This window comes from Magallana gigas, chromosome 6 (assembly GCF_963853765.1).
Source record: "Magallana gigas chromosome 6, xbMagGiga1.1, whole genome shotgun sequence".
NCBI classification, from domain to species: domain Eukaryota; kingdom Metazoa; phylum Mollusca; class Bivalvia; order Ostreida; family Ostreidae; genus Magallana; species Magallana gigas.
Window position 1 is genome coordinate 47,660,208 of NC_088858.1, and position 15,695 is coordinate 47,675,902.

A 15,695-nucleotide genomic window follows, 5' to 3' on the forward strand; every position below is an offset into this window, starting at 1 on the left:
TTCAAAAAAAAAAAAAAAAAAAGGAAAAAAAGAAGAAGATAATTAAGACTCGCAAGTTGTACATTTTCTTTGCCAGAAGGAGAATGATTTTAAACAATGTGCTGTCATCTAATTTCTTCTTCATCTTTCTTATAATGACCATATTACTACATTACAGTGTATGTGTACTTTTGATTCACCTTTCTAACCTCTTGTTGTTTTAAAATTCTGCATCACTTGTTGAAATGTGGGATTCATGCTGCATGTTTTAAATAGACATAATAATGTCAAAATTACTTTTAATTATAATTTAATTTCGATTTTTCTTTTTCAAATTAAAAAAGTTTCTAGCCTAGTTCATTGAATACTGAATACGTTGGCCTATGCATACATGCATATGTATTTTTGGTAAGTATATTTGCGCACTGAATATAATGAACATTTACAAATTAAAGTCAATTTATTGATCCCTTCAATATTCATTTGTAGTTTTCATTCCCATATTGATCAATCAATTTGATTAAAAAAAATTAAAACTTCATGTATATGTAAGAAGAGAAACTTAAATCGAAGTAAATGCTACATGTAAGTTACCAATGGTGCCGAACTGACCAGACGAAGGTACCGTTTAATGTGTAAAATTACATGTTGTGCATAAAAAACGATTTCATGTATCACAGGAAAAAAATATGGTTTCCTGAAAAGTGTAATATATATATATATATATATATATATATATATATATATATATATATATATATATATATATATATATATATATATATATATATATATATATATATATATATATATATATTATCATTATGAAAAAATGTAAATATCATATTAAAAAATTAAAATCAACAAAAAATTCAAGAGTACTAAATTTTTCAAAATGTACTCAGTATATCCACCAAAATCCACAATCATAATGGATCACATTAATATTTTAAAGATTTTTTAAATAAACAAGCATAGTATTACACTCATAAAAACAATCTTTCTTTTATCTCGATTCATCAATCAGTCGGGTTATTGATTATCACTGTATATTCCCTGCGATTGTAATTCTGTCTTGAATCTTTTACCAGAAATCTACAAATAAACACACAAATTTATTAATTGACATTTCAATAAAAACGACAGCATGATGGGAATCGTCGACAGTTCTTTTAAGAAATACTTGCAATAAAAATATAAAGGCCAAAACTAAAAATCCGGTGAAAACAAAATAAGCGGTCCCTCGGTAGAAGGTCACAGTTTCCGAGTAGATAGCGCCACCGATAACACTACTGCATAGGTTACATACATTCTCCACCACTGCGAGGCTACCGAACATGGCACCTACCAAATGAATACTAGACTAGTTATCCAAACAAAGAAACAAACAAACAAACAAAAAACTGTCATCGTAACAAATGTTCTAAAGACGGGGAATAACTTTTCTTTTTCTTAAAAGAAAAAAGACAAGACCTTGTTTCTGAGGAGGACACATCCTTGACATGATTCCCTGAATCATTGGTACAGACGCCATTCCAAGGCTGCCAACAATGATCGCTGTCAAAAGATACATGTAGAAAAGGTGAGAGACAATTCTTAGCTCAAACGGGATGCAAGAAGGGTTAAATTTCTGTAAATTCATGAGTCTGTATTATAATTATCGACATATGTAACCTACCTACTTCTAAATATAGTTCCGTTGAACCTATTCCGAACAAAAGAAATTGGGCAATAGAGGAGAGATTACTAAGGAGAGCTATGCTTTCGTCCTCGAAACATTGATGCATTGCTTTTATGCCAACAAGTATAAACAGTTCCGAAAAACCACTCTTCGCTGTCTCAAATGTACCAATTTTCTCTGGGGTAAAGCAGTATGGGGAACCCAACAGATAGTAAGCTTCCATGGAAGAAGCCCCAAGTTTTGCCAACTTGATGAAGATAAATGCCATAACAGCAATGACAAACTTCCACCTGAAAGAACCAGGATGGTCATCATCATCTTTTGTATAAAACTGCAGTATTTTACGACAATTACCACAACAACTGAATTTCTTTTGTTGTTTCTGCGAGTTTGAAATGCTCTCCGGAATAAAGCATATACAAACAAATGCTGCCAGGGCCACCCCAAACGAAACTGCCATTGAAAATTCATGACCCAACAGAGTTACAACGTAACCGGAAACGAAAATTCCCACAGAAGACCCAAAACCAGACACGAATGTGAAAATGGCTATGTAAAAAGACCTTGACTTTCCAGCCGATGTTAAGTCAGAAATAACACACACAGAGATCGCTATGTGGGTTACCCAACTCCCACATAATCCTTCTATCAAAGTAAACGGGGGAAAAAGGAAGACGCTCCATCGCGAAAACATTGCCAAAGTTATCAGGAACTGCTTGATACATATACCAAACGCTCCTATGAACAGGAAAGGTTTCCGTCCGAAAGTATCACTGAGAGAAGAAAACAGAACACTTGACAAAATGAGTGGAACTCCATGAGCAAGGGATACATAAACACTCCACCTAGCCACCTGCTTCTGAACAAGCTGCCCATCCCGGTACGCTTCTGAGGATTTGTTAGTGGTACAGTGCGATTCATCAGTACTGTTGGAGTCAGATCTATTTGGAAATCTCTGTTCCCAGAATGTTTCATATACGTATCCACTAGTAGCATGCATGCCATTATCGTATGAAGCAAACAAAAAGAAAGTTGCAAAACACAAAGGAACGAACGTTCGTAGAGATTTGTCTGATGATGAATCAGATGACATTGTTTTTACTGTAACATTAATTGTTGGTGTCTACGGAAAGTTGGGATATCAATTTCATGGAGTACTGTATAGGATCAAGGGCATGTCAAATGTTCACTGGTCAGTTGTTTTATCGGGTGTTTATTAAATAAAGTATATCTTATCTTGTTTACATAGTGGGTGACGTTGAATCGCATTGACTGTCCCATACCAAGCAAAGTACAATGCTGAAGCAATTGGTATTCAGACATGAATAGTTTATACGTTTTTATGTATCAATAAGCATCAACCATCTTATGATAAAATACACTGAGAAAATATGTATTTTTTGTTATATGAATGTAAAATTAAGGGTATAATTTATACAAGTATACTCTTTATCCACTATGGAGGAAATATGCATGGTGAAGACACTTCAGTATTTCTCATTTATGCTGTACATATCATTAAAAGTCGAAGAAAATTGACTATCTGTGTTTTACTGTTACTTGATAAATAAGCTATTTAAAAGCCTTTTTTCATAAAACTTATGAAATGAGGACCAAATTGCAGCATTTCCAATCCCTTTAACATGTGCGTACAGTGAACCACGTGTATACACAATCACATGTACCACAGCCGTAAATGTAGGCTTGCCGCTTTCGTGTGTTGTATCCCATAGTAGTTTTCGTTAATCTATTTTTGTAATGCAAAGCAATGATGATGCAATGCTATGATTATTACAGGCTTCCATACGTTTCTTCTGTGTCTCTACAGATAGCGTGTGCAGACAATACGGCATTTGAAATTGTTAAAAACATAAACTGATGATAATTTCTTATTTTTTAGACTTAAAGTATGAGTCTTTTCTGGTTTTCGACTTGTCAAAAGTTAATTGGATGAAATGTTCATTAAATCAGGGGAAAGGAAATTAAAGAATCACATTTTTTTCTTATTTGCTATCATACAACTTCGCAAAGAAATAGTAAAGTTCTAACAATCTAACAAGGACTATAATTTTGGCGTAACTTTGATGTAAGAAAATATCGCATGTTTTTGCAATTCGGAATTGCTGTATATCTATGAGTCTGTTTAGCATTTTTTACAAAACGTTAATGTTGCATTATACAATCAAAGTGAACTAATGATAAGATACTTAAGTTTCAGAATATGTTTTAAAATATGATTTGATTATCAAAGTTCATTTTTATTACCTTTTTAAGCGCTCATTCTATAAGTAGATTTGTGTGAAAAATCACGTAAATAGGATTTTCTCTCTAATTAAATGGTCAATATATTAGCTTTTCTGACCTTGATGCGAAAGCAATATGGTAAAATGATTAAACTGATAGAGTCAATTGGTTATATGATCTGTTTGACTGTGTCAAAATTTCATGAATTTCTCAATATAAGAAGTATGTCTGACAACGGGAAGACTCCTTCCTTAAGGAAATAAAAGACATTGATTTGTTAATTAGGAGAGTATACCTATAGTTCCAAAATTTTTACCTGTCAACCAAAAAAAATTTCCCCCCAATTATTGAATTCTTATTCCGTGGGGGTGGGGTGGGCTATTATACTTATGACTCCAACTTCTGAATATTTCCATCTTTTCAAGGTAAATTTAGGAACTATTATCTTTGCTGCGAGAAATTTTTATTTGGGGGGGGGGGGGGGGGGGCTAAACCCTCCATGATGCTATGTGCCTAATGGTTAGATCTAACTTTGCAACAAAAGCTAACCCCCCCCCCCGGTTCCGACGCCTATGCTATAATTACGGTAACTTCCTGAAACGTACACGTAGCATCGCCTTTTTTTAAAAGGGGGTGGATGGCAGCCTCATCCAAAAAATCATTAAAAGCAAAAAGAAGAAAAAAACATGAAAATTCCTTCAGCTCTTTTTACAATTCAATGGTTTCTTTATTTGCATTTCCATTTATTACATGCAGGTCCCCATGCATGTAATAAATGGAAATGCAAATTGGGGGGGGGGGGGGGGGCAACACTATGTTCTTTTGCTATGATAAGCAAATATTTTTAAGCGTAAATTAAACAAAAAATCAAAAATTATTTTTTTTGAAAAAGTGGAGGGGCTAAATCCATGATAAGTCGATTTTCTATGTGTTAATTGAGAATTTTTTTTTATTAACATGGGTGAGAGAGAGAGAGAGAGAGAGAGAGAGAGAGAGAGAGAGAGAGAGAGAGAGAGAGAGAGAGAGAGAGAGAGAGAGAGAGCGCTCTACGATGAGACAATTTTTATACGTAAGTTTAAGAAAAAATGTCTATTGCAAAAAACTGACGTTACAATCACTTTTAAAGAGGAGATACAGTGCAATGAACATTCATATTAAAATCTTTATTATTCAACAACATTGTATCTGATATTAAACTATTGTTCTACCTATAAATAAATAAATTATAACAAATCTTAAAAACTATGAATAATGAAAATTTACTTAAAAATACATAGGTATGTTTTATTATATTTTGCAATCAAATTCATTTACGTTGTTAATTTTATTTTTATTGTTTTATCATAATTCATTGTCTGGTCACATGCTGTGCTCGCCCCAACGGTTGCACCGTAAAACATATTATATGAATATTTCCCATAATATTCATAATGTAACATGAATGTACAATATGCATAAACAATAATTACTACATTATTATTTTTCTTTTAATCAAATTAATATTTTTTAAAAATCAAATTAATATATATTTTTTTTCAATAATTTTTTTTTAATCAAAATTTTTCATATGGTGTTTATAATTATCATAACTCATTATTGATTATTACCAATTTTTTCAATTGTTTAAACCACTGTTCTCAACGTTAATAAATTATAAACTAAATCCATGTGGGTTTTTTTCCAGTCCACCATACTTGTATAATAGTTTACTATTAATTCCTCCAAAATCTTTTTAAAGTCTGTATATGTTTTTACAGTTATTAATTATATTATAGCAACCATATCTTTAAATCCTGCTTTCAGCTCAAACCCCACTAGTTCAGCGGGTCACATGACTCATTGAAGTCGCGTGCGCGTATAATTAAGAAATTAAACGAAACTTACCTGGAAGTTGAAGTTGGGATTCTACTTCATCACTGGAACAAATGGAGGAATCACATGAGATAGCGCTAGCTTATCAGACCTCAGTGTTTAAATCCCATTTAATAGCCGAAGAAATTAATGAAAATTTGTTTATAAGGGAGGGCAATATAAACTAACGAAGGGAAGGGCATGTGATTACTCCATTTTTTCCATTGATGAAGTAGAATCCCAATCAAACTTCAACTTCCAGGTAAGTTTCGTTTAATTTCTTAATTCTACTTCATCACTGTCAAGGTCATTCCGGAACCACATGAGAATTGAAAGCTCTGAGGCTATTAAATATAACATGAGACAACATATAATGTTGACTGTAATTTACTAATAAAACATGTAAAACTGTATTCTCCACAAATCAAACTATCATCATTGATTTACATGACTAATTATTTACATTCATTTTCTTTGAAGAACCTTATCATTGAATGTTGATTCATTTTTCATACACGTTTTATTATAAAATGTTGCAAATATCTGAGCATTTGCCCAACCAACATTTGAGCAGAAGAAAGCCATATATTTCTGTCATATGCCCACATCCAGATTTTCCTAGCCATTTTATTGCAATCTAAGGAACGACTTCCACCTTGTTCCGTAACATATGCTACAGCTGTTGTATTATCAATTAATAAATGTATAGAAATATTGCGCTTATCTTTACACAATGTTTGTAATGCTAAATACAAAGCTTGAAGTTCCAAAACATTAATATGATAATTTGCTTCATTTTGTTTCCAAGGTCCACCTGCTGATATATTGAGTGATCGGCAATTGCAACCCCAACCCCTCAAACTAGCATCTGTTTCAATTATCAGATCAGCTTGACCTCTTGTAATCGGAGCTTTGGAACCTAAAATATTTCGTAACCACCAATGTAAATCCTATATGGCCAAATCAGATAAATGAACCCCAGCATCAAATTGACCTTTTGCCTCTTTCAAGGCCTTTATTTTCTCATTCTCTAATTTTCTATAGAAAAGCTTGCCATGTGTTACAGCTGGGAGCTTGCTACTAAATTACCTATGATGGCACTCAGATCCCTGATCGTATTTGTCTTACATTTAAGAAAATCTTTGCAAAGGCCTATCATTTTCTCTGCTTTTTGATTTGTGATAGACACTGTCATTTCTCAAGAATTCAAAATAAACCCCAAGTATTCAATTTCTTGACTGGCAATAAATACCGATTTTTCAGGGTTATTCAATAGTGTCCCCTTGTAAGTAAATATCGTCTATATAAATGACCGACTGGTGGCCAGATTTTCTAAGCCCTGCAAAAACTGGTTTAAGCAATTTTGTAAATTATCTAGGACTCATACATAGACCCATAGGGCACGCTCTGTATTTGTACAGTTTTGAGTTCCAATAAAACTTCAAATATTATTTTGTACAGGTTCATCCATAAATTCAAGTTCAATACCAGTAACTATTTTAAGAATTTCTGGATCGGATGTAAGCTTTATCCATTGATCCAAAAAATGCTTTATTCTACCACCCTCAAAGTGTAGAATCTGGTTTTCAGCATTAGATACTATTTTCTTTACATACTCTGAAAATTCAACATGACATATATATATATATATATATATATATACCTTGTTTATCGACTGTGAAACTATGTTTAGCTCATTTTTGTGAATTTGGCGTGCCATAGCTAACGCTATCTCATGTGGTTCCGGAATGACCTTGACAGTGATGAAGTAGAATTCCATTAGTTACGCCATTTTATTTCTACATTTTCCCTTGGTTATTTACTTTGGAAATTTTTTTACCTCATTTCCTGTGGTAAGTTTTTTGAAATTTTAAAATAAACATATTACGCTATTTCATTTATAAAATCAACCATTTAATACGGCTTTAACTTTAACACTAAGTACTGCAGTACGGTATCCTACTCATGTCAATACAATATTGTTATACTATTATTGTATTATGTATTAATACATAATACACAGGTGTACCAATTAACTTATTATTAATGTATTATGTATTTATGCATAGTAACTTATTAATATAGCATCATTTTTAATATTTCGGCTTTACTTTTTACATTACGGTATCCTACTTATGCCACTATTTTATTATAATGTTATTATTGTGTTATGTGTAATACACAGGTACATCAATTAACATAGTGATATAGCATCCTTATTTATGCATTTTACATCTTCAGTTTATTATCATAATACAAAATACCTAATCACAATTAAAGATCAAGGAGCCATGTCGTGCTACGGCTGGTATTATAGCTACAGAAACATGGTATAGGGTCTGGGGTGTAGCACCTGACGACGACCTCAAAATTCCTTCTTTATTAATTATACTTATAGGCCTAGTAGCACAATTTTGAAATTCATCTTTGGCGACCCTCCCTTGGTCTTTATATTTTTGTTTTGTTTCTACATATATAAATACACATAAACCAAACCACTACACTTTATCATAGTTTAGTATTTAGTTTATATTTTAGCAGTAATATAAATTTCATATAGCTCTTTAGATTACATTTTATCAATATTATTGTTATATAATCTTAACTTTATATAAACTCTTTATTGATATTATAGCTTTTTAGTTTTTAATCAATATATCGGTTTTATCATAGTTTTAATCAATAGGACTCCAATCCACACTTTGCAAAAGTTGTTCCCCTTTGCGGGGTCAACCCAAAGGTCAAAAGGGGGAAAAAAAAATCCCTTCTTTATGATACCAAATATTTGGGCGTCCTGTGAAGAAATTTAATTTATTCCTTCCATGTGTGGGTTACCCCAACTTGGGGCAATCAAAACTCACAGCGGAAACGGATTTCTAATGTCAAATGACGAAGTTACAACCCACCAAACTACAAAGGCTACTGTGAGGAATATATGGGTTTTTCCCCAAGGGACATAACTTTTGTAAAGTGTGGATTGGTCTATATATCGGTTTTTTCATATGTTATATTTAAGGTGGCTCTATACACCACTTTTTGATGACGCAGCACGCAAAAAAGTGAATCTGGAAGCATGCACTTCCGGTCCTGGCTGATTTAAACTGAGGCGAATTGCGTGGAGACCGCTCTTTTGAAAAATTTGTTAAATGAATAGATTTAATTTGGTAATTGGAAAATTCATTACTTACGAGTAATGTGGTATGTGACACCTTCACGTTGTGTGGTATTATTTATCGAAATAAACAATAAAATCAAGTATCATTTTTTAAATACTTTCTTTCCCTTTATTGATATGTTACACCGTAGCGCAGTGGGTTAGTGCCTGTAGGTCATAAGTTCGATTCCCGTTGAGAGCGATAAATTTTTAAAATTTATCTTTCTAAAATTTTCTAAAACGTATTTTTTTGTTGAATACTGTGAAAGAAAATTCTAAAGCAGTGAAAGTATTTCAATTATTATATACTTTAATGCACATTAATATCGACAGGTGTTCCTTACCACCTTAAGGGGATGGGCGGGTTGCTTTGAATTTCTCTCAGGTTGGGATACATAAATCAGGTATTCAAAAATTTCATACGTTTTGATCTGTACCTTTTTATCAGTTGATATTTTGTTACGACATATATAACAAAAGTGGTAGAGAATCAAAAGTTCTTTCCAATAAGATCAAGAAAAAGTGACTGGTTCCTTTATTTAGGGGCCAAGACACTCATAAACTCTATTACGAATAACCTGAACATGATAAAGATTTTGTTATGCATTAGAAGCAAAGTTGTTGATCCTAACAATATCTTATAGAAAAAATCATTACCACGCCCATTTATTACGTAATAAGGAATTTTTAGGGGTCAAAGTACTTAAACTAGTACTTTGACACAATATATCTAGAGAAAGAGACATAATTTGTAAAGCATTGTAGAAAAGAAAATGTGTGCATTGATGATTCAAATCGATTCCAGTAATCAAAACACCAATGTTTGTACCCATTAAGGATCTAGAGGACTGACCCCTAAAATATTCAATCATTTGTATCTAAAAAATGATCAACAATTTTAGATCTGATGGGTGTAAGAACAAAAATGTAAGTATTTGTGAGACCTTTCAAATGAACTAAAAAAGGGGGCTGGCTTCTTAATTAGGGGCCAACACACTTGTAAAGTCTATTACACATACCTTAAAAACGATCAAGATTTTGTAATGCATTATAGAAACAAAGTTGTTGATCGTAACAATATCAGTTTGTAAAACTCATTGCCACGCCTATTGATGACGTAATTAAGGATTTTAGGGGACTCAAAACTTAAATCTTCAATGTGCTGTATGTGAAAAAGCAAAACACTTTGTTAAGAATTTTAAAGGATATTGACAATCGTATACACTATCTTAAAGGGAGTGGTTGATAGAGAATTCTGAAATTTCATTGATATTTCAATCGTATCGTTTAAAAATTGAACGGAAGACCTACTCGTTACTCGTAACGAGATCGTATCTAGTTATTACATACCTGTATCATTTGTGGGGAAATCTTAATGTACATAATATTTAGGTTTTTTAGAAAATGAAATGTTAACAGGTCCGACAACAGTCTGCAGCTGGCTGGTAACTTTGAACCTTGGGCTAGTAACTTTGGTACTCCAACCAGCCCCTTAGATATAGAGTGGCCAAAAGTTTTAATTGCACACTCCTAATTTGATAATGAAAAACGAAATCTGACTTTTGACTTTTTATCACAGACAATGACATTTAAAAATGTAATATTTTTATTTAAACATCGTCGTGACATATTCGTATAATATTTTCTCAACCCAAAATTTATCTCTTCCGACCTAGCTGTTAAGTTATAGTACAGTGCAAGGTACGTAGAAGAACCCTGTGTTCATGAGCTATATTAAGACACTACTTTAAATGATTCAGTCATCTGCGCTATTTATTTATGTACGGTGAATCCCGGATTCATGTTGGATTTAAGATTTGTGTGGGTAATACAGCGATGTGTTGACAAGGTTTGTGCGAACAATTTTTTCCCTCTTCTATTCACCTTTTTTTTTTATCAGTTCATGGTTCATAGTCAGTTCAACTCTCACCGTCCACGTAAAAGTCGTACGCAATATTTTTAAAGTACGAATGGATGAAAATAGGACTTAAAAATGACTAGATTGTCATGACCATTTTTATGCAATTATATTATAATTTCCTTTAAAAGAAAGTCTACTGTAAAAATAAAGAAAAAGAAAACAAAACTTATCTAAATTTAAAGCTAGAGTTATTTGGAGTTTTCTTTCCTTAATAATAGTTTATGGCCAAAAGTTTCATATTATTATTTTCAGGTAGAAGTATCTTAATTTTTTCGCCGCTTCTTCAAAATCGACGTTATTGTCGTCGGAGTCAACGTCTACGGATGACGTCAGTTGAGACTCTGACGTGACAATTGACAAAAATTAACGTCGTGCATTTTCTATTACAGCGTCAATAATTAAAATCAAAACTATAATTTGCAAAATAAAAACATATACGCGACCTTTCTACGTTCTGTGTGAGTGGAAATGTATTTTTTCTTCTAATACAAATAAAATTCAATTTGATTCGTAAACATCCCTTTGTTTTAAACAATTCTATAATGTAAAATGGCTGGCACGGCACGTTTATAGGATCAAACTATGAGGACGGATAGCCTAAAAACCATCCGGTCAATTTCGTTTTTAATTTGGCAAAAAGTTTACTTATACGTTAACCTTCCATCGCTGAAAATTTAAAGAAAATCGTATGTTTGTAATATTTTTAATATGAAATTGAAAATGAAAACCCTCATTTTCCTGTATAATCCTATATAAAATGTCGGTGATGAATCGGACATATGACCAAAACTTGAGCGCGACAAACAGATAAACTATCCGGTCAATTTACTTTATATTTTGCACATAGTTTACTAATAAGTTGACATTTCACTGTAAAAAATTAAAGGAAATCCTATGTTTGAAACATTCTCCCCCGAGACACCTTAATTAAATTAAAGTCTTTATAAACACATTTAAAAGTGAATATTAACAATACTTTTCATTTTCCAGACTGCAGTATAAATGTATATAGTATATGCGTGTGAATAAAGATAACCGTACAGCTGTATACTATGGAAGAAGACATGGACGTGTCCACCACCACCCCACTCAGTACAATGAAGGGTACTGTGTTAGTACACCCTAAGTACTTACAAATTGTCGATCAAGCCCAGGAATCTGATTTTGCTATCCCAGTGATCTATCGGGCGGGAATTAATAAGGAACCAATAGAGGATTGGCTGGAGAATCATAAACCTTCCACCATATGCAGGTAAATATACGGTAAACGTATTATATTTGGCGGAAAGTAGTTTTTGAACACATTGGTGTGGATTTGATTTAGCGTATTCCGGAATGTTCCTTCATTTACATGTGTGCATAACATTTAGCGATGTACCTGATTTAGCGGAAGCTGCACTCCGCCAAAAACGCTAATTAGAATACACAGTCAAATGTAATACGTTACAGTAACCTTCGTGTGAGTATATATAAACGTGTTCTCTACTGGTATATTATCTCCAACTTTTTAAATTTGTGATTAACATACTTTAGAATGGGCTATTTTAGCCAAAAACCTACAAAGGATGAGTCATTTGGATCACAAATTAATGCAAAATCAAAGGCTCTAATTCCCTCTTAGAGGGCAAGTGCAGGTTTTTGTGCGCCTTACAAATTTCAACTTTTTAACACGTAAGGAACTGTAGCTCCTGCGTCGTCCATCCGATTGTGTCCGACCGAGAGCTAAAGGGCTGATGCTAGTTTGGACCATGAATGATATCCAAGTAGCGTAGTGGACAATGCATTTGCTTTTCACCGCTGCGACCCGAGTTCGATCCCCGTGATCGGAAGTGATTGTATGTTATAAAGTATGGCGGTCGCCCGCTTAGACACTTGGGTTCTTTCCGGATACTCCGGCTTCTTCCCACACCAATGACCCGCTCGCGGTAACATCCATGCCAACGAGAGATATTATTATAAGTTGTAGAACTTGTTTATCAATCGTTGTAAAATAGATTAAGACTAAGTTCAGTTTTAAGGTCCCATCAAAGTCTTACTAATGTATTTTTATGAGGTGTCTATAGATATCATTAATAATTTCTAGTTATACTAGTATTTTAGGTTATAAATATCAAAATTTAAATGATCATGATATCTAAATTAGAGCATTTTGTGGCCAAAGAAGGCTTTTTAGCCACATTAAACACAACTTTTATTGTTGTTTAGGTTTGAAAGTGAACTCTCTCTCTCTCTCTCTCTCTCTCTCTCTCTCTCTCTCTCTCTCCATGTTTATATATATATATATATATTTGTTATATTCAGTAGTATATTCTCACTACATAACTCTATATAGACGAATAGTCAATAATTGTAATATTAGCTCGTCCAAAAAATATTGACCGGTCAATATTTTTTTGATATTGACCGGCTAGGAATAATATTTAGAGAACATTACCTCTATTTCAAATATTCGCCTCTGATTTGTGGATTCGTAAACGATGACGTAAATAATTCTTTGCGACTCCAAAACAAGGTGACGTCATAATAGAGAGTCAGTCAAGGCAAGTAAATAACGGACGCGCAATGCGACGGTTTGCTATCATAACGGATATAAGGATTTGCGAATTACTGTGAAGTAAAATCAGGTAGAACATCTGTATGTTAATTCTTACGGTCGGCGGAATATCACCAGTGACCGTTTGATGCAGAGGATATTTTGGAAATGAACTTCGACAAAATTGAATTCGTGAATTCTTTGTTGAGCTGAGAAAATTACGGCGATCAGTTTTCAATTACTTTCTTAAATTTTGGTTTGTTTCTTCATATAACAAAACAAATGTTGACTGTGTTTTCGGGCAACATTGATTATATTAGCCCCCTTGGGACGAAAATATTGCCCTCCGCTTCGCGTCGGGCAATATTTCGTCCCTCGGGGGCTAATATAATCAATGTTGCCCTCAACCCCAGTCAATATTTGTATAATATTATTTCTTCTTTTTTCAAACCATTTATTTTATTTATAAAAAAAGATAAAATTAAACATTGCTGTTTACTGAGCAATGCAGTTTAGAAGTTTCTTAATTTAGAAATGATTAGTTGTTGAAATATAATAAACATGAATACTTATGGATATAAATTGCCTATCAGTTTTCTGATTATATTTAGGAATCAAGGTTTTGGGTGGATTCATATTATTAACCAGAGGATTCCAAAAAACATTGAGGGAGATATCGAAGGATTAGAAGATGCATGGGATGACTTACTAGCATCAAAGAGAGAAGTTTGTAAAGAAAGAATTTTTGAACTGGCTAAAAATTTCCGAGTACTACCTGGAAAATGGATGTTCTGGGTTTCTCCTGGTGGAAAGGGAGACCACTTTTGGTCTTTGATTGCTAAAGGTGTAGCGAGTGGAAAAACTCTAGCTACCCATGCTAAAATGAGTGCTTTAGAAGAGAATACAAGTCATGTTGTGTGCATCTATAATGACAATTTTCTTGATGAAGAGGAAGTGTATGAAAGTGAACGAACCATTCGAAGCCTTGGAATTAAATGTTCTCTTCATTACAAACCAGATGTGTTCACTTACTTAGGCGTGTACGGAATGAATCCCTGGGGAATAAGACCTACCATCTACACTAGCTACTTTGATATTCTTAAAAATCAATCCATTATCAGAAAAAGGGATGAACATTTAGCCACTTGAAAAATTGTATCATTTCATATGATTAGAATATACAGGCACAAAAAACTACACGTGTTATAACTAGATTAGCCCATTTTGCAAGTAGGTTTTTTGTTTGACATGTAGTGATAATTTAAAGCATTCTTGTCTCATTTGAGCTGAAAACTCAAGTACCGGTAAGCTTTGTGTCGTCTGTAAACATTTTGTATTGTTCTTATCTATGGTTTATTTAACACTCTACAAAAAGGAACTTTGGTATATCAATCAACCTCTTCCTAAAATAAACAAAGAATTGCGAGATCTGTATATTGTTTATGACTTGACAAATGGCGTTACAGAATTGGAAATGCATTAAAGAAGTATTGTAAATAAAGTAAAATTTGAAGAAAAAACCCAGGAAAATAAGTGTTTTATGTTGCGTCTGTTGGAAAAAATAACAGCTAGTGGATATAGTTAACCTACAGTTTCACACACTAGGAGCAGTGCCATGGAACAGACCAGTCATGATGCCATCATGTTGTATATATCCATATTGACAACAACCATGATGAACAACAATTTTAAGTGTGTAAAAATGAGCAAACTGTTCGATGCCTTGTAATTGCTAGTAAATGCCCACTTTTTTACAAGCCTAATGTGTTAGGCCTGTAAAAGCTAGAGAAATGCACAGAATGTAAAATTCAGTATCCACGTCAGTCAGCAACTTTGATAATCTTCGTAGAAGTATTTTATCAAAAAAAAAACCCAGTATTATTGATATTATCAGTGTGTATAAATACAATATATATATATATATATATATATATATATATATATATATATATATATATATATATATATATATATATATATATATATATATATATATCTTGATCCCTCATTGTGGCCCCAACTTACACCTGGGGGTCATGATTTTAACAACTTTGTATTTTCACTACCTGAAGATGCTTTTTACACAAGTTTCAGCTTTCCTGGCCAAATGGTTCTTGAGAAGATTTTTCAATAATTCCTTTTAATTCCCCTTGAAAAAAGTTGTGGTCCTTAATTTTCACAACTTTGGATCTCCTTTGCCTAAGGGTGTTTTGTGCCAAGTTTGGTTAAAATTGACCCAGTAGTTCTTGAGAAGATGTTGAAAATGTGAAAAGTTTACGGACAGACAGACGACAGACAAAATGTGATAGGAAAAGCTCATTGAGCTTTCAGC

General features: G+C 33.0%; 2 non-coding genes across 2 annotated transcripts; one reads left to right on the top strand and one right to left on the bottom strand.

The window, feature by feature from the left end:
- Nucleotides 1-896: 896 nt before the first annotated feature.
- LOC105338414 (uncharacterized) lies at nt 897-13,782 on the bottom strand. Its single transcript, XR_010714670.1, has 4 exons — nt 13,265-13,782; nt 1,453-1,536; nt 1,167-1,323; nt 897-1,074 (listed from the first exon to the last, which is right to left on the bottom strand). It is a non-coding gene; the product is annotated as an uncharacterized protein (transcript).
- On the top strand, nt 7,432-11,887 carry LOC105338415 (uncharacterized). The gene is made up of 3 exons (XR_010714671.1): nt 7,432-7,608; nt 9,243-9,313; nt 11,821-11,887. It is a non-coding gene; the product is annotated as an uncharacterized protein (transcript).
- Nucleotides 13,783-15,695: the final 1,913 nt, after the last annotated feature.